At 45.4% G+C, this 27,931-nt stretch overlaps 1 protein-coding gene across 4 annotated transcripts in view; it reads left to right on the forward strand.

Moving 5' to 3' along the window:
- Positions 1–27,931, forward strand: part of Mgmt (O-6-methylguanine-DNA methyltransferase) — a 227,567-nt gene that overhangs the window by 158,271 nt on the left and 41,365 nt on the right. The gene's annotated exons all lie outside the window — the stretch shown is intronic.

Genomic DNA, 27,931 nt, shown 5'->3' on the forward strand with positions numbered 1-27,931 from the left:
TGCTTGGAGCCCAACTTTGTTTACTGATACTCATGGGTGTTTTCTCATGACGTATAGGATGGAATCTCATCTTGGCTGCTCTGGTGCTCTACACACCAGCCCCATCTCTCTGCTGGTTTTATGTGTCTACTTTTCTTTTGGGTTGACTAGATTTGGCCTGTGCTAACCCATGCTCAGTCTGCCTGGTTCTCAATCTGAGAATCAAGAGATACCCATTTCTTTGTCCTTCTGGATTACAGAGAGTGGCCAGCTGTGGTGCTTTGAGGCCATGCCTCATCTCGATTTCTCTGAATGGAGACCATAATGGAGACCTGAAAGGACCTGTGCTAAATTTAGATGCTTTTGGTGTCTGCAGGTCATTATTGGAATTTCAGCATCAGAATGGAAGGTTGTAAAGTTATCTTGACAGGCTATGAATACCAAGCCTGCCTTCACCATGAAGGTGTCCATCATCCCCCTTCATTATGGCCCTGAAAGACTCCGTTCACGGAGCTGGGTGGCCCTAAAATTCAAAGGACATACAAGAAAAGACTTCTGATTCTGAGCAGGAAGAAAGGGCTTCAGGTTACTATTAGAGACCTGTCTATTGCAAAGGTCAAAAAGAAACCTCTGTCCCTGGCATTCCCTTTGCTTGCTTTTAAGTCCTGTAGATGTGAGAGCCTGTGAGAGCCACTATCAGAAGATGCTTCTAGAAGGCAGTGCTACCTGGCCTGCTCCCTTCTGTGAGCAGGAATGTGTGCCCCAAGTATGTCATTTATGGGAGCCAGTATGGTATCGACGCTTGGCCAATCTTGTTCAGCTGATCGTGCCTCATGATAGGCCACGTGTCTCCTCCAGTTAAAAGACATTTCACACACCAAATAAACATCTTTTCAAAGACAGCCACATATCAATTGAGGCACCAGAAGGCAAAACAAAGTATTTATCCTGAAACCTAAAATGTTTGTTAAAATGTAGTCAAATGTTCAGGCCAAGAGGGAATCCACTGCCTGTTGCTTTAATGTCACCTGTGGGGTAAAACAATAGACCCACCATGTTATGTGTTGTATGTACATATAAATAAGGCTTAATGCATTTGACCCAAAGCCACAATTAGCAATTGTTAAAATGAAATGCAACTTCCTTAGTACAGAGGCAGGGTAACTTCTTAGGTACAATATCATCAGTTATTACATTGGATGGATGGATTTTTTTTTTTTTTTTTTTTTTTTTGGAGCAAACTTACCAGCTAAAATTTACCCTTTGATATATTTATTTCACAAGCTTTAAGAAGCCCCAGTTTGCTTTGGGTATTTTTTCGTTTTGTAGGCATAAAAAGTTTACTAATTTTTATTTTCAGTATGTTTCTGTTTACTTCTTTTTAATTTTTTTATTTATTTACATTTCAGATAACATCCGCTTTCCACATTTCCCCTCCCTAGAAACCCCCTATCCCATCCCCCCCCCTCACTTTTGCTTTTATACCATTTTAATTACCTGCAAGTATTAAGGTCAGTTCTCGGTTGAGGAATTAGCAGTACAATAGATGCAAATAGTCAAGGAACAAGCAAGACAATAAACACAAATAGTCAGAGAACAAGCAAGGCAATAAACAAAGTTCCCTGAACACTCTCCTAAGGGCTTATCAGGATGACCAAAATATCTGAACCTACTTCTCTGTCCTAGCCCAAAGTCATTGTCATGTCTGAAACTTACTTCCTTGTTCTAGCCTAAGATTTAGATTTCTGCCTGAAATTACTTCTTTGTTGTAGCCTAAGATTTAGATTCTTGCCTGAAATTACTTCTTTGGGGTGTTCTAAAGCAGAACAATATGGGGAGTCTAGGACAGATCCAGGCTTAATAGCTCATACCTATAATCCCAGGTACCCAAAATGCTCAGACATGGGGACTATAAATTCCAGACCAGGCAATTTAGTGAGACTCTGTCTCATAATGAGAGAGAGAGAGAGAGACAGAGAGAGGGAGGGAGAGAGAGAGAGACAGAGAGAGAGAGACAGAGACAGAGACAGAGAGAGACAGAGAGAGAACCAGAGCCCGAGCTTTATGGTACACTCTTGCTTGCACAAAGACCCAGGTTCAATTCCCAGCATTAAAAAAATAAAAGCAAACATCAACCAAAACCTGGAGCAGCCCTTTTATCCTGTAGACCTTTCAGGGCTTAGGACAGGTCAGAGGTCAGAGGGAAGAGCATCATGGCATCTCAAACTGTGTTATGACAACAGACTCCTTTCCTCCCAAAATAGTATAGAAATGATTTTAGGGGCCTGTGAGTACAGTTTGAGAACTGTGGGTATTTTTGTAGAACTTTACCTAACTATAAAGATTTCTAAGGCATAACCTTCTAAGTACAGACCATCCTAACGAAGTCACAGAACACTGGGAGTTCAGAGTCAGGATATACTGTGATCAGTTTTGTTGCTGTTGGCTGTTATGCTCAGCAAATACATACACACCGCTTTCATCCCAGAATGAAAGATTTCTTAGCCTTTCCAGTACTGGTGCCCTGAGGATGTGCAACCATATAACACTCTCCCATAGTGTTGACAGGAAGTGGTTAGGCATAAGAATCAAACCTGCTTTATCTATGATTCTGTTGTTTAAAATGCCATGACCAAAAGCAGCTTAAGGGAGAACAGGGTTTATTCTGGCTTATGGTTCTAGGACAGAGTTCATAATAGCAGAGATGGCATAGCAGCACAAAGGCCTTATCAATTGCAGGAGCAGGAAGTTGGCTTATCACATTTTCATACACAGCAGTGTTAAGTTTTAAACCCAGGACAAAAGGTTCTCCCAGCATCCCTCAGTCCCTAACTATTACTATTATGGCTGGCGTATCCTACCCTCTATCCTGAGCTTTCCAATCCAGGGGCTGGGTTGCCCTACACCCAGAAGGCTCCTCCAGACATAATCCAGGCATTTTGATTAGTCACCAGTTTTGAACCTTTGCCCTTTTGGCTGCTGCACCTGGCCCCTTCTCTGCCCTCTCCCTTCCCCTCCCCTTCTCTCCACATGACCCCCAGCTCAGTCGTTTGGCAAGTCATATCTGCTCTGGATTCTCCCAGATGTGTCTGCCTCTAGCTATGCTCTCCTACATATCTCTAATAAAGTTTCTCTTCCACCATACTTAGGAGCAGTCATGTCCTTTTCTTTTTTTCTTTTTTCCCCTTTTTTTTTTTTTTTTTTTTTCACTCACATAGGAAGCAGAAAGCAAAGCAGGAAATGGGAAAAGCTAATAACCTTCAAGTCTCAACACCCCGCCCCCATCCCCGGTGATGCACTTCCTCCAGTAAGGTCCCACTTCCTAAAGGGTCCATAACCTCCCCAAACAGCGCCACCTGCTGGAGACCAAGCACTCAGAAAATGAGCCTGTGTTGGACCTTTTTTTTCTTTCAAACCACAGCAAAATCCAGTGCAGAGCATGCTGAGAGTAAGAAGTTTATACCAGGCCACACAGTCATTACAGAGTACTCCTGCATACTTCATGGGGACAAAAAAAAAGTCACAAAATCTCCCCACAATTACGGTGGCCACACAAATAGTTCCTCTGTCCATTATACTGTTCTGACCCCACAGTCTATATGAGTGCTTCAGCAGGCTGGCAGGCAGTGCCTTTGAGCTATAGTGTGTCTTAGGAGCACGATGGCATTGGCTGCAGACCCTGTGTGGATGCACTCTCATGGCCTGTGCCACCAATTCCATGCTACTGTAGCACACAAATGAGCATCTTTTAAGTTCGTGATGTGTACATGCTCAGTGGAACTCCAATAAGGTTGGTGGATTGTGTGTGCAAGCTGAGGGAAAGCAAGACAAACCAGCTAAATCCTATTCCACATCAACAAGACTTAGTCACCATGGGACCTGCCAACATTATGTAGGAATCAGCAATGGGCTAGTGTTAGATTCTCCCACCCAAGACTTCAGACATAAACAGAGGGACAAGCGCCTCCAATGCATCAGTATTTCCTGTCTCTTGCATGTATACACCCTGTCACAGCAGGCAGGATCAAGAGTACAAGGGACTTGTTCCCATAGTTTCCTCTGCTGGCCAAAGCTAAAGAGGCTGCCTTGGGCATCTGTGTGGAAAGGGTCTGTCCCCAATACCAGTGACAAGGGATGGGACAGATGCCAATGAGGCATCTTTCTGAGCCCTTCAGGCAGAACAGCAGCTTCGCAGCTTCTCACTGGCTTTGTTCTGTGATTTTCCCAACACACATCTGAATGCTGCCCTCCAGCTTGGGTGTAGCAACAAGCACCCCCTGGGTGAGGCTGAGGGATGTGGTGAATCTGCTAAGAAATGAGGACATCTGCCTGTGAGGGGCAGTGTGACCTCTCACCTGACCTGAAAGCCTGGTCACTTCTGCCTTGACTACTGAGTTTTCCTCTGTTCATTTTTCAGTGGTCCCTCCTCCCCCATCTCATGCGGGATCCCCACCTCCCTAAGGTGCTTTGCCACAAGACTCCACAAAGCAAGCAGACATCTCCCTTCCAGTGTCTCTGTACCTGGCTATCTTCAAACATCAGACACCTGTCCTGGAATCTGAAATGTCCTGTCTTCTTCCCCTCAAACTCTCTTAACCAGTCCCAGGGGGATCTGTCACACACACTGTGTGAAGCATGCCTGGCTTTCACTCACCAGTGAAGGACCCTGGGTCCTCACTTGGGGTACCCTTCTACATGACAATGCTACTGTTTGTAGGTTTGCTGCCCAGTACTTCACTGGACATGATCTGTGGGGTCCCCACTGCTGCCCAGTGACTATCAGAGAAGTGTTGGTCATTGGAATGCTAATGACAGTCCTTGGTACTGAATTCCTACCCTAGGCTCTGTTCTGCCTGTTTTGTGTCTGAGGTCCCCACAGACAGTAAGGCTCGCTTGAGTGCTCCCTTCTGTCTCCACACTGGAGGTGAGCACCACGAAGACCAAATGTTTGTCAGTATGGTGTCCTCTGCATCCCCATGCTCACGTACCACAGCTACATATTAACATTTTCTTGACATATGTGCAAGACTACAGTGTTCATACACCTGTGAACTGGTAATACTAGTTGTCTTTTAAATACTGTAATGACAAGAAGAGAATTCTTACTGAGCTCTGGTTTTAAGACCACGGAAGCATGTCAAGCCCCTGGCCCCATGGAGACAGAGCATCTGAAGAGTTCCCAGGTTTTCTGACAAAGCTGCTACTACCATTCATCTCTGAGGAATGTTAGCCATCCTGGGCATTTGCCAGAATCAAAGTCTCCACAGAGGGTGAGCATAGACTCCAGAGACTGGAAGGAAATGCTTTAAAACCCCATGTCCGTCCAAAGACTTGTTTCCAGAACAGCCTGGAACTCAGCAGTAGGTAACTTTGTAATTTAAAAATAAGCAACATTATCAGAACAGACACCTCAACAAAGAGCATACAAGCATGCAGTCAAAATGATCATGCAAATACAATAATATAAATGTTTAAATCTTAAAAGGACACAGTAAAGAGTGGGAGGCAGTCTGGGCTCTGGGCTGTGTCTGTTGGGAAAGGTCCCTCATGTGTGTTCTTCCCAGTTGCTGTAGGCAAGTATGGTTCTTGTAACAAAAGCACACTCCAAAGGTAGAGGCTGGTTTCTTATTGCAGTGGAGGAGAAAAAGAAACTCTCAGACTAGAAAAATAAGCTCTGAACTCACTACTGTTCTTTGGTTATTGCATGATTAGCCTTACCACCCCATGCTTAAATGACTTAAAAATATTTGCCCCAGAGCAGCCAAAAGGTAACCGCCCAAGTGGCCATGAGACTTGCATGTGCCTGGCCACCTTAAACCCTGAGCAGATACAAACTGTGGAGAATCCTCCTGACAGTGATCACATTTGAAACTTGTGCTTTCTTAATTCAGCTGGTTATTGACAGTAATATATTTTAACTCAAGGATGTGTCCGTTCGGTGCATATTGACTCGGCTTGTTAGAGTGTTCACGGTACATGTGAGCATTGGATTTCCTGTCATGGTGACTTACGGCAGGAGGACAGCGGTGAGTGATTCCTGCCAGTCAGGAACTTTCACTGGAGCCCACTTGAATGGTAATAACCTGCTTCTGTAATTGCTGTGGAAAAGGAAAACCCTCCTGAGGTTTTACATCTAATCATTTATTTATAAATCCGTAGATGGCAGTCTGCAGAAGATGCGTCGGGGGTCAACTTTGTGCTCAAAACAGTTGCCTGGTGTTTACATTTCACAGTGTATTTTTTTAACGGTACCTTCAGCCCCCATGATCACAAAAGGACCCCAGCTTGCCGGTAGCTGCTCTGTGCCACATCCCGTGGCCCAGGCACTTCATTACCAGTGCTAGGCAGAGGCCGGTCCCGTCTGTATTAGCTGAAATATGCATGTTTTTCCATCTCATTAATTCAGCCTACATACAATTAATTTTTTGCCTATTAATAAACCCCTTGGTGTTCGTGACAGCTATCTAGACCACTTCACCTAGTGTGGAAAGCAAAAGTGTTCTTATGGTTTCTGCCCCTTGCCGCATTTTTATTGTTGGGTTGGCGGGTTCCAGTGCATATATCAAGCTTGGCAAGGCAGTGAAGGTTCTGGGGAATCTCGATTTTTTTCCTGGCCAATGATGAGTCCTATGAAATAGCCATCAACTTCACTTCCATTCGGGGTCAGTAGAGAAGTAGCAAGGCCATCTTAGCACATGGGGGTCTTGGGCTGGTGGGGGGGGCGGGGTGCAGCCTGACATGGGAAAATAGATGCACTTAGGCAGCCTGAACTCACCTGGTTTGGGTGGTCTTTAAGAAGATCTGTTCTGTCTTCAGACCTCAGTCTTTTTCCTTTATTGTTTAATTAGCATACAAAGGACCATGTTTCCCTTAAGGCATGTTCCCACCTACTTAGTTTATCCTCCTTTACATCACTAGTTCTCTCTGCCTCCTGCTCCCTTCCATCTTCATATGATGTTTCTCGATGTAGGTACAGACAAGATCAATCAGATCCTCAGTAGCTCAGAAAATGGCCCCCAAAACTGGCAAGTTGGGTTATATGAAATTAGGAGGCACCTGCCTAGCAGAAGAAACTATCAGCAACAAGAAGAGAAAGCCTAGAGAATAGGAGGAAACCTTGCCATCTGTACTTCAGACAAGGGCTTAATATCTAGAAAATATAAAGTTATAAAATATAAAGTTATATATATATATATATATATATATATATATATATATATATATATTAAACACACAAGCAAAAACCTAAACTGCCAGTCAATAAGTGAACCAATGAACTGAACAGATAATTCTTGAGAAAAAAAAGTAGTATTTTGATTTGCTTTGTTTTAATGCTTGACATCATTAGCCATCAAGGAGATGCAAATTAAAACTACTTATGGATTCCATTTTGCCCCAGTCAAGATGTCTGTTATCCAGAAAACCAATGACAACAGATGCTGGTGAGGACATACAGAGAGAAAGACCTGGTACGCTGTTGCTGGAACATAAACTGCTGCAGTCACTATGGAAATCGGTGCCCACAAAGTTAAAAATAGAACTGCCATGTGACCAGCTGCCCCACTTCTCCCTATGTACCAGAGGGACTCTAAGTCAACACCCCACAGAGATACTTGAACCCCGAGTCTACTATGTGGTTCACAGTCACCGACACATGGAACCAGCTTAACCATTTAAGTGTCTCAGTCCAAACAGGTGACACCTGATGAATAGGTACAAGGAAGGAGGCAAAACGTCAAGGAAGCATTGAGGTTGAAATAGACACTGCCAGGCCCAGGGTTTCCACAAACTAGTCCCCAGACCTTTGCAATTGATCTTTGCATAGAGAACATCTCAGGGGCCCCAGGTGATCAGCTCTAAATGTGTAATCCTAAGCCGATGCTAAGACTTTGTAGGGGGTTTCCTGGAATTGTAGGAGGGTAAAACTCATAGCCTGAGTCATCTTGGAATCCCAGTGGCAGGCTCCTGAGGAGGGAACTGCCTACTGGATATGGAGATTGAGTTCCATGGCTGGCGAAAGGATACTTGGGAAAAGCTGTAGCATACTTGCCCTGGTAAGTCTAGAGACATCACATGCAGGTTTCCAGAATACTCTGTGAGATCTAGCTAGCCAGTGTCCCTGATGTGTGGAATTGGATGTAGATAATAATATTAACTCTATGTTACATATAATGATTCAGTTTGCTGACTTTCAGAATATACTAGATTCTGAATTATGATGATTAAGAGGAGGTCTCAGCCTTAACAGGAATTCTTGATGGCCTGAGTCAGGCTGTTTGGTCTTGACAGTTAGCTACACACTCTTACAGAATCTGCTGAGTCTCCTCTCTAGTCTGAGCGGCCTTGCTGGTTCATCCCAGCCCGCCCAAGCTCCACAGAGGCAGCCCTGTCTTCCCACTTCAGCTTCATACCTCCAAAGTGTAACTTGTCCCCCTCAATCTCTCTTCTCTTCCCTAGCGGACCTCCACTGTCTTTTTAATATGTGTGTCTGAAGGAAACAGGGTCTTGGCACATGCTGGCTCCAACCCCCAAAAGCCATTCTGCTCAGCCTGCTTCCCACTGAGCAGGTATGCCCACCACCAACTGCTACATACCAGGAATTCATAAAGTGGCTTTAAAATAATACCTTTCAAATTCCCATTTATGCTTCAAACTCTTTCAAAGAGCCCAAGACAATAAGGCCTTATCACCGGCCATGAGTGGCCTCTCAAGAACCCATTGCTGGCTGTTGAAATGAGCACAAAGATCTCATCCGAGGCACAGCGCTGCTATTTGTGAGGCTTTCTCTCCGTGCACACAACTGAATTAGAAATGGTTCTACTTCTGCTCTTATTTATGCAGGGTCATATTTAACCCTCCCCTCTGCTTGAAGGGCTGGCCACAAACCTTTCCTTCCCCCTTGCTCTTGATTATTGTTAAGTTTAAGACAATGCACAGTGGCAGATGTGCTTAGCAACCATGCTCCATCTACTTGACGCTACATGTTAATGTCAGGTATAAAGAGAATGGCTCCTCTGGCTTCAGAAGTTTATTTAAATCTCTTCTAAGAAAATTGGCAGCTCTTCTCACTTAATATCCAAAGCCGTGGAAGCAGACACAGGGGGACACACTCTGAGAGTGGACGGGTCTTTGTCATTTGTTGAAAAATTGAGTCAGCAAAATCAAGGGTCTGTGCTTGTGCCTCAGATCCCAGGGCACTGTCAAGATGGACCAGTGGGAAAACGGAGGGCAAGGGGAGCTTGGTGCCATCATTAGGTGAGGGGGGTTGGCAGGCTAGAAGGTGGCACCATTGGTAGAGTGCTTGCCTAGCAGGTATAAGGCTCATTCTGAGTACGTTCCTCAGTACCTCAGGAATGAGGTATGGGGTCAATCCCAGCTCTTGGGAGGTGGTGGCAGGCTGGTATTTTCTGTATGCCTGTTATTAGTGAGGTCTCGTGAACAAATAATATTTCAGGAGACGGAGTAATGTTTGTGAAGGGCAAGGTAAAGCACTGGCCAGTTACCCATGACACACAAGTCCACATGTGCTATCTAGTTAGTGTCGGCAAGGACAAAGAGTATTCTGTGGGTGTCTAGACTCAGCTCTTGGCCTCGGCCTCAGCACAAACACTACAGTAAGATGTGGAAGAGAGCTGTTGCCTCAGTGACACCCCCGTACTAGGCCTCTGGGCCTTCAGTACCTTGATTCATTGTATGTATGTGAGCACATGTGTCTTTCTGTGTGTAGGTGCCTATGTGTATTTGAATACACATGCACCTGTGTGCATAATGGGGGCCAGAGGACCCAACCTTAGGTATTGCTCCTCAGATGCCGTTTACTTTGGTTGGTAAGACAGGATACCCCATAGGCTAGCTTGGCTGGCCAGTGAGCCCCATGATCTACCTATGTCTGCTTACTCAACACTGGGATTACAGATGCTGTCACCACACAAGCTTTGTTGCCCTACTGTGGGTAAAGTGCTTTACTGATGGAATGAACTCTCACCCTGGCCCTCTTTTTTTTTTTTTTTTTTCAATCATTTTAAGAGTTACTTCTTTTTGACTCTTTGTTAATGGTCAAGTTACTCATTTCTAATTTGTGTTTTATATTTAATTTTCCTCATAAAATATTTAGTGAAAATAATAATCAGGGCAACTACACTTTCACAAACTCCAGACCCAACTCCACCCTCAATTCTGGTTTGGTTTTTGGAAAAAAATAGTTGCAGTCTGTTTAGTCATATGCATAGTTACCAGGATGACATCCAATCTTTAAGTAGGGAAAAAGGCCTATTGAGGACCAAGAGGATGGCAGCTTGAGTTATTCTTTGTAACTGTGTGTGTGTGTATGTGTGTGTGTGTGTGTGTGTGTGTGTGTGTGTGTGTGTGTTCGTGCACATGTATGAGCATGCAGAAGGATGACAAAGATCAACGTTGGGTGTCTTCCTCAGTTTCTTTCTACCTTTTTTATTATTTTTTTTTGAAACAAGACTTCTCACTGAACCTGGAACAAAGTGATTTGAATAAACTGACTGACCAACAAGGCCAAGGCATTCTCCTTCCTCCAATCTCCAGTTCTGGGATTACAGATATGAAGTCCAGCACATGGCTTTGACAGGGCCACTGGGGATCGAACTCGGGTCCTCATGATTGTGCAGCAAGCATTTTACTGAGTGAGTCCCTCAGTTGACACATGCACACACCTTCTACAGCTTTTGTCTGTATTCTGTGATATTACTGCTGTCTTGGAGACACTGTGCTTGTCGGCAAACAGCCTCATGTGTTGGAGGAGTTGAAAAGATTCTTGGCTCAGCTCACGGTCATACTCAGGGCAGTTAGTGGGACTTGGCAAGAGTGATCTTGATGCTTTGACCTTCTGGTGATTTCTGTGCCAAACCAACAAAACAATGCCCAGGAGAGGACAGATGACAGGCCAAGAACCATCTGAAGCTGTGCAATATTTTAAATTAATTTGGCCCTATAGCATGGGATGGGGAGATATTAAAAACTAAGTCTTTATGCCTCATCAGCCAGGTCTTATGTCCATGAGTATCTGTTGACTCTTGGACTCTGGGTGGGACTGAAACTACCCTTATGTCGCTTGAATATGATTTAGACTGTCAATTCTTGATATTTCAAGTTTTAATCAAAACAAAGAGGTGGGTAGTAAATACTCAAAGGCTCTGACGTTTATGCCATACTTCCTAGCCTGTGCTCAGTCAGTCTGAGGTTAGAAGTTCAAGGGTGAGGCTCTCTGAGAATGCATGAAAATGTCAGTTGAAAACACTAAGACTCTAAGGGGAACACAGCCTGGCTTCAGAGTACATCAAAAGGCTTAGGATTACTCCAAATGCTCCCTGTAAGTACACTCACTCCCACCTCTTTGCCTCCATCTCTCTTCATCTTGAAGTTTTCATTTCCTCATAAACAGTACACCAAAGGCTCTGAGTACATCACGAGAGGCACTGGTGCCAGTTGCTGTGAATGGTTCAGAGCTGCCTAAAGAAAGGTTGGACTTGTGGTAAGCTCAGGAAAGCAGAGAGAGCATATGAGCCACCCACCCCTGTTCTTTAAGGAGTACCTGTGCCAAGTGAGGTACAGCTATGCTTACAGGTTCCTTGGTGGGCCATCTGTGAAGAAGACTGGGGAAATTAGCCAGCGGCTGCTGTGTGTGTGGCAGAGATCAGAGTATAGAGTCTGGCAAGATAGCAGCCAGGGAGTGCAGTGTACTTGGCAGAAGTCAGGGTAGAGAGCTGGGAGGGCAGCGTCCAGAGGGTTGATGCCATGTGCTTGGCAAAGATCAGGATGCAAAGCTAGGAGAGCACAGGCTAGGTGCTACTGGGTGATTGGCACAGATCAGAGTGCAGAGCTGGGAGGGTGTCAGCTAGCAGTGCTGGGTGCTTGGCAGTGATCACAGTGTAGATCTGGGAGGAGACCAGGACAAGGAGTGCTTTATACTTGGCAGAGGCTGCAGGGCAAATGTGTTAGAGCCAAGCCTACACCAAGGGCATTGGTGTCAAATAGTATGGACCTCTGTATACATGATGAGTTGCAGAGAGATTATGAGCAGAACAGAAACATGGAGCCCACAGGATCCAAGAATGTATGTGTGTGTTGTGGAGGTGCTGTGGGTATGACTGAAGCATAGGTGGGCTGGTTCTAAGACTCTTGTGGTTTCCAAGCCTGGTAAGAATGGATTAGTTAACACTAAAGGAGAGAGATACACAAACCAGACACATTTGAGGCTATCAGGAAGATTTCAGGATCAGCAGTGATAGCAGCAGGGAGCCTAGGGATGTTCTGTGTTGCAGAAGCTACACGATTTTATATTGCATTTGGATTGGAGTCACAGCCAGCCTACAGGGGACCTTCAGAGCAGTGGTGGAGCACAGGCATCTGAGGGTGGTGCTCCTGTCTAGCCTATGCAGGTTCTCAGGCTAAGGTAAGTAATGCCCAAAGCTAGAGTCCTCCTAGAGCCTTGCCCATAGTCAGGGTGAGGCTGACAGAAGTAAGCTTCAGAGCAAATGGTGGGATGTTTGGAGAAGAAAGGCGGTGTTCTCGGCTGTAAGAAGACTTGGTACAGTGACTGGGACCGTCCCCTACCTTGGTAAGGATAGTGTCCTTGGGGCTGTGGGTTTCAAATAAGGGGGAAGGTGGGAGGCTTGCAGATAACCAGGTGATGTACCATGAGTTAGATCCCTACAGGCTGTGATTGTGTGTAGGGGAGTTGGGAGGAAGAAGTCCAGAAAAAGTGACCTGGCCAAGGGACACTGCAGAACAAGGCAGAATAGTATGAAAACTGTGCATGTGGAACTGAAGTGGCTTTTGTGACCTGAGCTTCTGCATGTGGAAGCAAGACTGGTTGCTGGAGATATGCCAGGGTGGCCCCACTCAGACTTAGGGCAGTCTGGCTTTAGATCCCACTCAGCTTTTCATAGCTGGTGCCTTGGACAGGGTCTGGTTCCACTAAGCATTGCTTTCCTTGAAGTGGAAACTTTGGTTTCTTTGCAACATCAGTTGTGTTGGATGGTATTTTGCTGGGACAAACACATAAAAGAGTGTTTTCCTGAAGCAGACACAAGTGAAAGGATGTTCTGCTAAAGCATGAACATGAAGGGACACATGATGAAGGATTCTTTGCTAGTGACATGCATGTGTTGGTCTGCCTTACACTGCATAGTTGAGCTCATTTTGTCAGGACTCCAATAGAGAGAAATACACCAAAAAGCTTCTGGTGGTGTGTTGTGGTTTCTTGCTACTTCCACTGCGGACTCGTGCACAGATTGGCAGAGTGATGTCAGCTGAGACAGATATACATGGAGTTTTGTAAGACACATTCATGTGCTGAGGCAAGACTCGTGGAGGACACATGATGTTTGTTTGGAGGGAGTATAAATAGGACTTGACAGACTGTGAGAGGAGCTTGAGGCTTGCTTGTAGAGCTGGCCATGCAAAGCTTCTTGGTTTTGTTTCTTTGCTAATCTTCACTTCATGGAGAGAGTCACAACTGAGAACTTTTCCTGGCATGTTCCCATTGACCCTGGTCATTCCCCTGATTTGGCTGGGTCCTGGCTGTTACTACTAGGTCATGCCACTGCTGCTGCTATCCCAATACTACTGAACTGGACTGCTGGTATATCTGTGAAGTGTTTGTGAGTGGATTGAGCTGCCACTGCTAACCTATGAACTGATCTGCTGGTTTTCTGACAACACAGATAGGAGTTGCTCCAAAGAACCATTTCTAAACAGGTCCACTTCACTCTGAATTCTTTCTTTTCCACTACCTCTTATGGATGGTGAGCCAAAAGGGAGGTTAAAGCATTTAAGAATTACCATTAAAAGTAGGTTTTGAAAAACATAATCACATTTCCTGATCAGCAAAATCCAAATCCTGATTCTAGCTCCTGTCTTACTATACAACTAGATAGGAAAGATCAGACAGAGTACCTGGGACCCAGAGCAGGGATGGATAAGCTAGCCCTCATCCAAATTGACTTGTGTTTTTAGTGTTATCCTGTGCATAGTCCAGGGCAGGTGAAGAGATGTAACACAAAAGTTGAGTTAGGGCCTAAAGAAGAAGATATATTTGGTGCAGTACAGGTAGGCAGACCCACACAGGGCTGTGGGCTCAGGAGTGATGGGAGCAGCCTGGTAACCCTAGCTCAGTGGTATCTTCCAAGCAGACAAGAAGGATCATATGAGTTTAAATTAAGGATCCCAGAATCCTCCTGTGTGGGACCAGATTATAGAGGAATAACCTAGACACTTCCTGATTCTGGAGCTGTATCCAAATCAGCGTGGCTGAATGCTGACAGAACTTTTGTTTACAAAAGCAGGTAGTCAGCCAGGTTTAGCCCATACAGGCTTGTGGGCCAGGGAAGCCTTGAGAATCCTGTGTAAGGATAAATGGGAACCAGAGTAAGAGGTGATAAGAATCCAGTGGTAGCTACTGTACCATCCAAAAGAGCCTGGTGCTTGGAGGCTAGCTGAGGGGCTGAGCAAGATAAAAGAGAGCAAAGCTCTTGGTGTTTCTGAAGGAAACCATGAAATAACTTCGGTACAAGTGGAGACACCCAGGGCAGTTTTGGCCTGTGCAGGTGCTCAGGGGACTCTGCAGCTAACTTCAAAGCCTGTGGCCAGTCCTCATCACCAGCCCTCAGTATGGGAGGGAAGTAGCATCCAGTACTTACTCCAGGGGGAACGCAGCTCTGTGATGGAGCTTAGTAGGGCAGTGAGTGCGCTTCCTAAGGCTACAGAGCTTAGTAGGACAGGGAGTGCACTTCCTAAGGTTTGTGCACAAGACTGAACTATTTATAACAGAAGATTTACATCTGTGAGAGGTCTCCCAGAAGATGGTTATGAATGCTTATATTTTGCACCCACACCCCTGAGCCAGCATTAGCCAACTGCTGCTCACGCATGGCAATAGGCAGAAGTGCAGTCACCCCCTCGTGCCCATGCTCTCTGGGTAGAGTCTTTATTTCCAGGGATCCAAGCACTGGGACTTATACAAGCTGGTAGTCTGCTGAGGTTAAAATCTTAAACATCTAACCAATATAAACATAAACAGTGTTTCTGTGGCAATGGTTTGCAGTTGGAAGATATTTTCACATAAGAATTCCCTTTTTCCAGGGCAGGGAATGTAGCTCAGTACAGTGCTTGTCTCCGTGCACAAAGTCTTGGGTTCCAGTCCAGCATCACATACAACTAGGAGTGGTGGTATGTGTGTGTAATTCCAGCACTCAGGAGGTTAAGGCAAGAGGTTCAGATGTTCAAGGTTATGTCCATCTACATAGTTCTTGAGGCCTGCCTGGAATATATGAGACCTTATCTGAGGGAAGGAGAGAGGGAGGGAGGGAAAGATGGAGGGAGGCATGGAGGGACGGAGGGACAGAGGGAGGAAAAGACTGGAAATTGGATTGAATGCAAGAACAGACATCTGTAGGAAGATACATATGCTGGCACAGAGAACCAAGGTATGGGGAAGCTAGAACACCTGTACCAGAGTTCCTTTGGAGACTGTCCTCAGCAGGATGGTCCCTCCTTTTCTATTCATCCCTGGTACCAGTGGCAAAGCCCTAATGTCAATCTAAGAACTCAGAAATGCTACTCTAGGCTCCAGGGCTTACGTGAAGGGGTCTTTCCTTAGCTTGCTGTCAGAACAGCTATAAATAAGTGTCTTGGCTGTTTTGGTTAGAAAATCCTGTGACCCCCTCCCCTGGGATACCCTGAAACTAACTCAGGCTCATGGTCCACAGACCTGACCAGGCTGCTTGAGGTGTGACAGCATCCCAGAGGGCCATACTGACTTTTGAAAATGAAGAGACGGCATATAAAACAGGACTTCGCAAGCAGCATGGGGCAGGATCCGTTAAAGGGCCTGGTTCAGCTGCTCTGCTGCAGGGCGTGCTCTGCAGCCGACTCCCACCCCTTTCCTCCTGCTTCCTGCTTTGGAACATAAGCAGGCTCTTCCCTCGGTGGAGTTTCTATTAGAAGGGCCAAGGGTGTAGCTGAACTGAGCTGGAGTCCCTGGAAGCAAGACAGTTCCTGGGAGAGTGGCCAGCGCCAAGACCAAAAAGAGGGTGGGCAGGCAGCTGAGCCCTGTTGGAAGTGTGATCTCATCCCGGGTTGAAACCCTGGCTTCTCCTGCCAGTGACAATACTTCTTGAAAAGGCACAAATGTTTTCTGCTTCTTGTAATCCACTTCTTGCAAATATCAGTGCTCTGGAAGAAAGATTTATTTTAATAACGTGAGTTTTAGGGTTTTTTTTTCCTGTGGTTAATGTTGTTTTATTACTCTATATTCTTTGCCAAAAAGTGCATTTTAAGAGTTTCAATTCAAAATTAAATATGACCTCAGTGTTTTAAAATACAATTACATTAACTGTCCATTTAATAGTTGCTTAAGATTGTTTGGCCACTAATGCATACTCAATATACTTGTGTGATATTAAATACAGTATTTTTTACTCCGCTGACCAGCTAACATGACTAGCTAACATGTCCCAGCTGCAGCGGTTCACAGGAGAAACTAGGGCTTTCTCAGAAGTGAGCAGCAGAGTGCTGTCCAGTGGAAAGGGTTGTGCTCTTATGTATCGAATGCTGGGCTTCTCTGTGAAAATGCCACAGTGTTTGATAATATGGAACTATCTATTATTTATTTAGAACTGTACAAACCAATTTACAAGTCAGGTAATTTGGTGGCAGGATTATTTATTAATGAGCCCAGTATGCGAGTTAATGGGGCTAAACCCTTCAGAGGTCAATCCTCATCTAATGCCTCTTGGAAAATAAAAGAGGTCTCATCTTCAGCACATTTAGTTACTATTTTAAATTTTAAGTCAGATGCTTCACTATTAAAATGAACATTTTTTTCCTCTGAACAGCATGACGGCAGAGTTAGTCTCTCAGCTACATGGTGGTCCAGTCCATGAACTAAATTGGGGTGATAGGCTTTAGCCATGTTAACATCAAACTCATTTTTTTCTGTTGTGGGCTCAGGGGAAGTACCCTGTTCCTTAACAAAGGTGACAGGTACCTCTACCTGCTTGGGAGAGGAAGAGATGCCAGAAATGAACCTGGCTTCCTGGCCCCACTTCCTTCTGGGGCTAGATTAGGTCCTGTCATTATCTTCAGGTGCTTTGCCCCTAGGGATCTCCATCCATTTCTGCCTATCTCCCACACTTCCAGCAGGAGTGGGATGGTGTGCTGCTGTGTGCCAGGAGTGGGCTTCTTCTTCAAGGTCCTCACAGTCTCCTCTGGCCTAGAGAAGTTGGTGCCTTCAGAGCAAGGCTGCTACGTGCCATGGATAGTGGGATGGTTCTGTCTAGTAGGAACTCTTCAGTCTTCCTCTGGTAATGACTCAGTGGATTCATCTTGCCAGATGGAGAATCATGATGAAAAAATGAGGAGTGGCAATGTGGCCTCTGTCTGTGACCTTTGTACCTGATGGGATTCAACAGTTTCTGCACTTACAGGAGGATAAGGCTCAAGGCTTTGCTCTTAGCTGTTGACTTTTGGCTTGTTTGTTTGTTTTCCACATCATGCAGTCAGTAGGGATGATCAGACATAAAGGAAGTCTTCATCTGATGACTTCAAATCTGCACCATTTCCAGACTCTAGTTGTAGAGTCCAGTGAAGCGAATGAAATTGGATGTAAGGCCTATTCCCCGGCCTTGGCAAACCCCATTATTCTGCAGCCTGCAAGCAAGTCTGGGAAGACTGAGAGATGTAACTTCTACTGTATATAAAATCTCTGGTTATTTTCATTACAGAATGGTTCTCAGCAAATTATTCATTGGAGAAACAGAATTTGAAAACAGGTGTTTTGGGTGCACATGGTATGTTGGGTCTCCTTAACTACTTTGCACCTGCACAAGACATTCATTCATCAGACAAATATTATGTGCCAAGAATATGCTAGATGAATCAACAGGGCTGGGTCTGCTCTCCAAAAAATAGTCTTGGTGGAGTGTTCATGTTTTGGCTTCTTTACAAAGCCCCACTCTAATTTGCCATCTTGTTATGCCTTGAAAACAGTCAAAAATAGAAAACAGTCAAAAAAAATAGTCTAGTCAATCTGAGCCTCACAAATGGGGTTTCAAAAACTGGGAAGGTGATAGGTTTGAGACATTCAGGGAATAGGCCTATTCTGTGACCATTTCTAAGGAGATGTCACCAATCATGTGTTTCTCAGATAGGCCATCAAGAACAGGCCAGAGAAACAGTTTCAACCAAGTATAGTTTAGTGAATGAGTGAATTTATTATAGTACCCTGGAGAGAGCTTGAAAGACTCCAGTAATAGCATCACGAAAAACCCAACTCCAGGATGGATGACAACTCAAAAGAGATCCATCTCTGGAGCTCCCTGCACACCTTGTAGGCATCTCCACTATAGAGTCTTTTCTTTTTCTCAGTGATTGTTCACTACCTATAAGCCCAGTAGGAAGCCTCAAGGGTTTGCTTTCTCAGTTTCTTAAGCCTTGTAAGTTTCATGAGCTTCCTGAGACTTAAGGAGCCTCCTTCCTTTCAGGAGAGACTTTCTTTAAATTCAGAGGAAATTAAAGACCTCTTACTTGTGTAAAGGAATTTCTATGGACAAGTCACCAAATAGCTTTTAATCATATGTCTGGTATGTCCTAAGCCTTTATAATAAACAATGAATCTGAACAGAGGGTTTGCCTTGGGTTATTTTCCTAGGTTCAGTGAGTACTAATCTTTAAAGGACTCTGCTTTCCCAAGGCTACTTATTTGGTAGTCATATGATATAAATGGGCTTGCCACTAGGATGTCCCAGCCAGTCTCCTGGCCTGTTAACAATGTAGAGAGCCAGAATGTAGGATAACATGACACTAAAACAACCATCTTTCACTACCCCTCTAGACAAACTGGCTTGAGGTTCCACGACTCCTGCTGTGTATTCTTCTCTCTCAACTCCTGCTCCTGTGGAGAACAGAGGCCCACTGCCTGGGGATTCATTCCCCAGTCCTTAATATCATGTGTTCCAGAGCGTCTCCTAGATGTCCTTGTAAATCCTTAAGAGCATAGACTTGTTAGTACACAGCACATAACAGTCTTAGGCACTTTCATGCTGCCTTATGAGCAGATATTGACTGGCTTATTACATGAAGAGAAAGGAAGTGATTTCTTTACTCTGAGGGCTTGGGTGCACACTGGAACTTGGTAGAGTAAGGCCAGGGTGGAGTCCTTGGAAGCCCCAGAAAACGAAACTCTGGGTGTATATGGGTTATTCCAACAGAGAAACCAGAAGGCAGAGGATGTTCCCAGCAAGTGGCTCTGTTTGCAGCCATTCGTGCCACAGTGAAGCTAGTCTGCTGGGAAGATGCAAGCAGTTGACCAGATGCCCCATTTGAGACCCCTGAAAAGATAAGGTAGTGGTAAGCTCTGAGTGTAGTCAGTCTACATACTGATGTTCCTTTTTCAAGGGCTGGGAAAGAGAATTGCTACTCTACCCCCCTCCTCCCCCCGACCCCCACCCCCCAAAAAAAATCCTTTGGGAAGCACCCTTTTGGAAATCCCAGCAATGTGGTGAGCCAGAGGATGACTCTTGCATTTTTACAGATGTGTAAGCATTTTTATTTTAAGAAGCTAAATTAAATTGTGAGAGAGGCAAGTACCTTCTGTGGCTAGACCGTTAAAAAGCCTCTCTGTTAAAAAGCTGCTTGGCGGAAGGAGGCAAAGGCAACATAGACGTGAGGCTATTTGAACTCTTTATTTGCCACATTTACAATATTAATAACAGTGTTTCCAGAAGTTGTCACATCAAGTAAAAGATCTTCATTCCAGGCTGTCTTTGGGGGCCAAATTGAGACTGGATGCATGCATTTAATAAATTGTAGTCTCAAGTAGTCATTTTTGTAAATAATTAGTTTCAGCGAAAGAATAAGTTAGCATATTGTATGCGTCTAATGTTGCAGGCGCACACCCAGCAAACTTTGCTATTAATCAACAGTCGAGCGCTGCAAGTGGGGTCTCATACATAATGAATTGTGCTTAAGCCTCATGGGTTTCGTGATAGAAAAATAAAAGAAAACACAAGTGTAGTCAGCTTTTGAATAAAATTTAACTAGATTGCTCTGCATCCTATAATTGTTTTGGAATCATTAGGGACCTGATCATTCATCTGTAGTTTTAGGGTGTTTTTATCTTCATCTGTCAAATAGTAGAGACTTTTAATGATATGTTAAAGTGTTGATAAAATAGAATTTTTGTTTTAATGACTTACATTAGAAGGTATAGAGGTATATATAGATATAGCCTCTTTAAGAACATTCTAATCACTTGCATGTAGTATTTAAACTGTTTAATTTAAATTATAATATAGTCTTAATTGCTGATATGTTTTAAGACATAAGTATCTTTTTCAGAAAAATACGTAATCCTTATGGGGAGGAGTTTAAAATTTACATAAATTTTTCTCCCTTCTTTTGCAGATGTTTTAAAACACTATAGTAAGTTCTTTTGTGGTTTCATTCAGGATCTGGAATTTATTCAAGCCTCAGATTTTGAGTTATTTGAGATAAAGTCTCATTATGTAACTCAGGTTGACCTTGAACTTGGGATCCTTCTGCCTCACTTATCTTAATGAGCCTAAAATTTTGAAGGATTGGTGTGCACATGAAAAATTGATACCTGGCTTTAGCAGCCTTCCTTTTCCCATCCAAAGCCATTAAATGAAAAGTTGCTAAATTTCATACTGCCTTCCTCATACCGTTTTCCCTGCAACAGATATCATGTGATGGCTTCTGATGGTATTATAAAAATAGAACTCATGTCAGGGACAAAGGGGCCACAAGCCGCACAGGAAGAACCCAAGGATATACTGCCCAGTGGATGTTGGAACCCTCTGCTGTAGGTAAAGGGTATCACTGCCTGTCCTGTAGGCTTCCCAGCTTCTGTCCTCCTTCTAGAAATGGCTGCTTTGGTTGCCCATTGGCCTGTCTGGCATGATAGGAAGCCTCCCATTGGGTGAGCATGCTTCTTTGAAGGTATGTGCTCTGTTAGTCAGGTTCCTGATGCTATGATAAAGCACCCAGGGTTCAGAATTTTAAAAGAAGAGATGTTTAATTGGGCCATGTTTTCAGTCTGTGGTCACTTAGCCTCTACTGTCTCAGGCCTCTGTGCAACAGAACATCGTGGTAGAAACACATGTTTGAGAAGGCTGCTCACCTCACTGCAGTTGGGAGAAAGAAAGGAGGGAGCCATGACTTCCATATCACTTTCAAGAGCACACCCAGTGACTAACTCTTTCCAGTTAGGCCACATCTAAAGATTCTGCTACCTTCCATAGTGCCACAGGCTGGTGATCAGGCCTTTACTACAGGGGCCTTTAGAGGACATTTCAGAACCAAGCCATAGCAGGTACCAAAACAAGGCTCTTAAGTGTCATTCATAAACTCTCTTGTTATGAGTGGTGTGTGTTCTTATTTTAAAATACTAACTAGCATTTTATACATGCTTAAATCCATCACTGTTTCATATTTATTCGTCCTATGTTACTTTCTGTGGCTGTGATAAAACAGTGATGGAGCCAGTGGGAGAGAAAGGGTTGGTTTGGCTTATACTTCTACGTCACAGACCATCCTGAGGGAGGTCAGGGCAGGGGCTCAAGCAGGAACCTGGAGGCAGGAGCTGAAACAGAGGCCACAGAAGAGTACTGCTTCCAGCTTACTTACCCTGACTTGCTCAGCCTTCACATAGATAGATAGATAGATAGATAGATAGATAGATAGATAGATAGATAGATAGATGGATAGATAGATAGAGTCCAGGGCCTCCCAGGCGTGGCACCACACAGAGTGGGCTGGGTCCTTCCACATCAACAATTCATCAAGAAAATGTCCTACATACTTGCCAAAAGGTCAGTCAGGTGGCGGCAGCTCCTCAGCTGAGATCCCCTCTTCCCAGGTGTGTATGAACTTGACAAAAAGTAATTGCAGCACTTACTTTTATTATCCTTATCTTTCATTGTAGAAAATACTGTCCTTTGGGTGGGTGGGTAGGAACTCTGTGACAGCAGCTCATGTATGGTGAGGTCATTACCACAGCCCTGTTAGTGTTGCTGAGCAGCGACCCCAGGACAATAGTGGGTTCATATTGGCGCCTTTGTTCTTCACCTCTGGCTCAGCTTCCTTGTTGAAGTTGCTCTTTCTTATCATTTGCATTAGTTCTTTAACTCCCACCTTTTCTATTTTGTATCCTAAAACCCCTCTGGAAAAGTGGCTGTCAAATATGCATGTGAATGTTGCCACCAGGCAGTGCTCGGAGCTGTCCCTCATCATCTGTCCTTCATGAACTGGCAGGAGAGTGGAGAGTCCTTGGCAACTCCCTTCAAACATGGGGTTGTCTGAAAGGCATAAGTGGGAGCCACTGCTGTTGTCCTGTGTGCCTCATCTTCACGCCCCCTCTGTCTGCACAGTTGGCTGCAGGTGCCTGAGGAAGGGGCCACCTATGTGGGCACTCTCCCCAGTAAGCCGTGAATGGGATCAGATCTTCACTGAGTTGGAATGGAAAGTATAAAAGGCTTTATTCAGTCTGTCTTTTTCTAAAAAGTGGTCTTTATTGATAGCAGGTAGCATAGTTTGTTTCTCGTCTTCAATCCTACCCCTGGAAGAAAAATGCCTGAGTTTTAGTGGGAAGGTGTAATTAGATGCAGGACACATCCATCAAACACAAGCCACTCGGCTAGAGATCTTCTAAATTAGACATAATTGTGCTCGTGCCAGCACGGCAGAGCACGTCTCCACACGGTGTTTATAAAGTCACCTTTGCTGCTGTTGTACCTCAGTGAGCCTGTGAAGTCTGGAGCTCCATCCCAGAGTCCCGGAGGCTCCCCCTGCCCTCCACACCACACACTGGAAGGCAGAAAAGGCAAGGTGTGCTTGGCCTTGGCAATGTTCCTCACCTGAGGCTGTCCAGTATGCTGTGTGTAGCCTCAGCTCTCCTCCTATTAAGAGCCCTGCCAGGAACTCCACACGTTGCCACTCGGCTTCCTCTATACCAGGTTGAAGGACACAGCCTACATTGGCTCCTTGCCAGAGCCTGGAAGAACTCTGGTCTATAGCATTCTTTTTTGTATGACCCTCTAGTGCCATAGTGAACATTCCCAAAGCATAGATTGAAAAGTCATCTTTGAGGGTGGGGGAGGGAGAGGGTGGGTCACAGAGGAAATGGCATGAGCATGTGATCTTGTCCTTCTACATCCTGATTGCCCCATAGCAACACCCACCTTAAGGGTGACTGTCATTACATGGTCCTTTCACATGTGAATGGCTCTAAAGGAGTCATAGCCTATTTTTTTACATTACATGATAGGTTTTTGTTTTGTTTTTTGTTTTTTTGGGGGTTTTTTTTTTGGGGGGGTGGGTTTTTTTGTTTTGTTTTGTTTTTTTGAGACAGGATTTCTCTGTGTAGCCCTGGCTGTCCTGGAACTCACTCTGTAGACCAGGCTGGCCTCGAACTCAGGAATCCGCCTGCCTCTGCATCCCAAGTGCTGGGATTAAAGGTGTGCGCCACCACTGCCCGGCCATCACATGGTGTTTTAAGCAAGTATGTTTATTTTACTGTCTTGGGGAGGTAGAAGCCACTGAGAAATGAGCTTTTAGTGATTCTCTCTTCCAAGGGACTTCCTGAAGCATCTCAAGATCTGTATACCGAAGTCTCCCATGGGCTGGGCCGTATTTCAAATTGTTGGGCGAATCTGTACTCTGGGAAAGATGGGAGGAGGCGGTGACAGGTGTGCCCTTTATATTCCCCTTGTAGCGTGGCATGCACATGTCATCACTTGGTAAAGAATGAGACCCCAGGCAAGGCTCCTATGGGAGATTATGGCTTTGCAACACCTCCGGTCTCCACTGAGTGGTTAACTAACTTGACAGGATTCAGAAGACAAGATGCACACAGCACACAGCACTGGGACCATCTCCCTAAGTCTTGACTGAATTACTATCTCATACCAATCTTGTGTTCTGTTCCTGATGGTGTCCATGTTTTGACATGCAAACTTCACCCAGAAGAAGCTCATTTGCTCATCTACTAGAAGTCTGGACTGGGGCTTTGGCGCCCCTTTTCTTTATTGAGTGATATCTTGAAAGACATGATCCACACCACCATGCACCATGGGTCGTCTTTTCTCAAAGCCAAGGAAGGGAAATGGGTTGAGGCCCTCATACAGCCATCTGTGGCAACACAACTGCATGTGGCCTGTTTCCACAATTGCAGGAGGAAGTATACACTTGTCTTGGAATTACCAGCAGTTGTTCTGTTTCTTGAGAAAACCCTCAGAACAGTCCTTAGTTGACTTGAACGTGGATATGTTAAAATGCCTCATCTTCCATCTTCCCATGATAGCTTAAGGAAGCACAGTCTCTGTTTTCAGCCCCCAGCCTTCTTCCAATGCCAGGTTAAAGAGCAGGAGGGGAGCTTGTGTCCCAGTCTTCACTGCTCCATTCCTCCATGGGAACAGATGACATGCTGACCTAGAGAGTTGGACTGAAGTCAACCACTGGGGTTGGCGCAAGTGTTTCCAAGGGATGCCAAGTGCAGTACTGAGCAGTTCTCAGGGGTTTGCATCCTGTTCAGGGCTGGTGCTGAGGAACCATGGATGTGGTATTTAAAAGAGTAGGTGCTGGAGCCCCTAATAGTTAGAGTTTCAGGGTTCATCAGCAGGGAGGTCTGGAGAAACTCGTCTGTCATAAGAGCAGCTGTTAGCACTGCTGTCACGCCATAGCACTTTTCTGGACGAACAGCGGGGAAGGTTGGAGGAAGAGGGCAGGGCAAGAGGATAAATTTCATTTTATTGTAGAAATGGAAATTTGTGTCATGGCTTTAAAAATCTGGTTTTATGTGTGTGTTTAAAGCCATTCATTTTAAATGTAGCCCCATAAATCCTTGCTTCGGAATCAAAGCTGTTTAATTACATTTCACCCATGGCTAGTTATCTAGTACCGATGGAGGAAGAGTTAAAAAGGGAACCCCAGAGTGAACCAGAGGTGAGATCTTTAGCACAAGCATAAAAAATCAATTTAAGATGAATTTTACTACTATAAAAATTCTTCACGTATCCTTTTAAGAACGGGAAATGCTAGGAAACACGGCTTGCCCTCCACAAGATGGAGGGAAGGCCACTGTGGGCAGCAGCGGCCTCTGAACAGTCACTGGGAAATACAGAAACCCCAGATTCATGCTTAAAATGTTCCCACACACAGTGAACATTGATGTCCCTCAGGACCCCTATGTGTGGGGCCCATCAGCATCTAGCGTCCCAACCTGGATGTTGAGGTACTAGTTAGTCTTAGCTACCTGTCTTATCTCTACCTACTGCATCTCACCTACACTCCTGTTCTGTGAAGAGTTGGTAGCTTGGTGTAGGACCAAAAGGCAAACCTTTCTTTCCCTCCTGTGTCCTTGGTTGAGGGTCTGTGCACATGAACATGAATTTTATTCACTGCCAGTCTGAGTAGGTGGAGTGAACCCTGAAGATGACAGGCTGTTTGCTGGCTGCCTCGATCTAGAGGGACCTGCTTACCTCCAGCAGACACCACACCTTTTCCCTCGGTTCTCTGATTATCCCCAGGGACCAAGAGGGCACGGTACATTATATATTTCTCCATCTCTCCTTTTAGACCTCCATGATACTCCATTCACTTAGTGAGCTACAGAACCAGAATAGAACGACTGAGCATGTATCTTTAATATTGAGCAATATCTAAGCCAGGCACGGGCGGAAGTTCTCCCTGCCATGATCAGACATTGCTAATAGGAAAAACAGTCAGGGCAATGAGACAGTTCCATCTCCCCAGGAGACTCCCAAGAGAGGCCTGTAGTCTGCATATGGAGCGATGTAGCGAGTTGTCATCCCTGGGGCCCACCTGGGGTATACAGGCAGCAGCAGCTTGAACTGACACTGTACCAGTTTGTTCATGCACAGGGCCAAGTGAGGACCCTGTGTAGCAGCTTCAGAAAAGCCTGTGATAGCCCCAGGACCAGCCAGGTCAGAGCTTAATTGTATGTGTGTGGAGGCAGAGGTGCAGAGGACAGCCTCGGGTGTCATTCCTTGGATTGTGTCCATCTCTTTGAGACAGGGTCTTTCACTGGCTTGGAACTCAGCAAGCAGGCTAGGCTGTCTTCCTTCCCCAGCTTTGAGTGTGCACACATGCCATGGGTCCCAGCCTTTTCACTCGGTCACCAAGAGTCAAACTTAGATGGTCGTGCTTATGCAGCAAGCACTACCATCTCAGCTATCTCCCCAACTTCTCCAGGCCTGACTGCTCCCCTCAGCCACCCACTTCTGCCCCAGTATCCTCATGGACAGCTTTCTCCGTCCATCCTCCATTCCTTCCCGGGGGGCCTGAGTGTTTAGATGCTTCTGAGACCTTTTCTGAGTGACTTCCTGCCCTGTCTGAAACTGGCATGAGGAACCCTGTTGTGCATCCCACCCTGGAAGTATATTTGCTGAATGATACAAAGACTTAGCGGAGACACAAAATCCCTCGCCAGGATGCTGTCGTAGGCAGTTAAGCACCTACATGGACCTGTTTACAAGCTCTGCCAGACATGTGTCACTGCCCTGTGAAAGTCAAATCTGTAGTACACAAACAGGGAAGGAACTGTGCACCAGTACCCTGTATCCACATGTGAGATCCTTACTTAAAGACCCCTGACTCATGCTCATGGGACACCCTGCCATAGGACTTCTGACCCTGCTTGCCCGGCTCGTCCTCTTCTTGTGACTTGAGACTTTCCTGCCCTACCTCTGAGGTCTGGCCCTGCTGGGTTTTGCTTTAGTCTTTATCCAAAACTGACCCACAGTAGCTCTGATAACTCCAGTCTGTGGAGCTCATCCTGCCCTCTACCAGCTTTACTCAGGCAGCCTGACCTGGGCTCTCCTGGCCCTCAGTTGCACCCGCAATCACACCTGTGTAAGGAGGGCCCCATTCCCAAAGCTTCATAAAGGCCTTTTCCTCCTGGTCAGGATGTCCATGTGTGGAGAAAGACCCATGGAGTGAATGAATGTGCCAACCTTCACCATAGGTAGGAGCCAAAGGAGACTGGCGAGATTAACCATCCAAGGAGTCTTTGCCCGCTACACCATCTGGGCCTTTCCACCTTCTCATGAGCACTGTGACACTGAGCTGCCTGAGAAGTCCCAGAGAAGCTGCACTCTCCAGGCCCAGAAAGTCACAGGGAAGCACGCTCTAGTTTAGAGCCTGAGAATGAAGAGGAGAAAACTACCAGAGAAATTGGATCCAGTGTCTATGCCTCCTGGGTGTGGATCCCAGAAAGTTGAAGTGAAAACCGAGTCTGTTGTAAAACTCCAGGCTCAGAGCCCAGAACATAGAAATGGCCTTCCTTTATAGCCTGTGTTCTTACCTGTGGAGCAAAACCTGGAGCAGACCCCAGCTGAGCATGAACAGTGGACTCCAAATCAAGGAACAGAAGACGGACCCATGCTGGAGCAGTAAGAAACCATCCAGAGCTGCTATGAAGTATTTCAGTTTTAAATCCCAGGACATCCACCAGAGGACAGGGGCTACAGAGATTGAGCAGGATGGTTTGTTACTAAAGCACCTCCAACTAGACACCTGAGGCAGAAGAGAGGTCAGCCTGCTAGCCTCGAAGCATTAAACACACAAGGGGATGTCACTTCACATTGGCGCTAGGGAATATGGGTTCGTGTACTCGTAGGAGCTTCCAAAGATGGAGCCCAAAGCCGTGTGAGAAGGGATGCCCCTCTGCTGTGAGGAGTCAGGGTGAGAGATGGGACATGGATAATATAGTCTAATTGCCTGGTGTTTAGGGAAAATGTTAGTGGCGATTACCTGATGATGCTGACTTCCAGACTCAAACCGAGGACACAAGATGTTCCTGTGTGTGTCAACTTGCTGGTTTCCATCCCCAGACACTGTGTATGCAGAAGCTTGGAATTCATGATTTGGGCTCTCCCTGCACTTA

Source organism: Arvicanthis niloticus, chromosome 1, assembly GCF_011762505.2.
Source record: "Arvicanthis niloticus isolate mArvNil1 chromosome 1, mArvNil1.pat.X, whole genome shotgun sequence".
NCBI lineage: Eukaryota > Metazoa > Chordata > Mammalia > Rodentia > Muridae > Arvicanthis > Arvicanthis niloticus.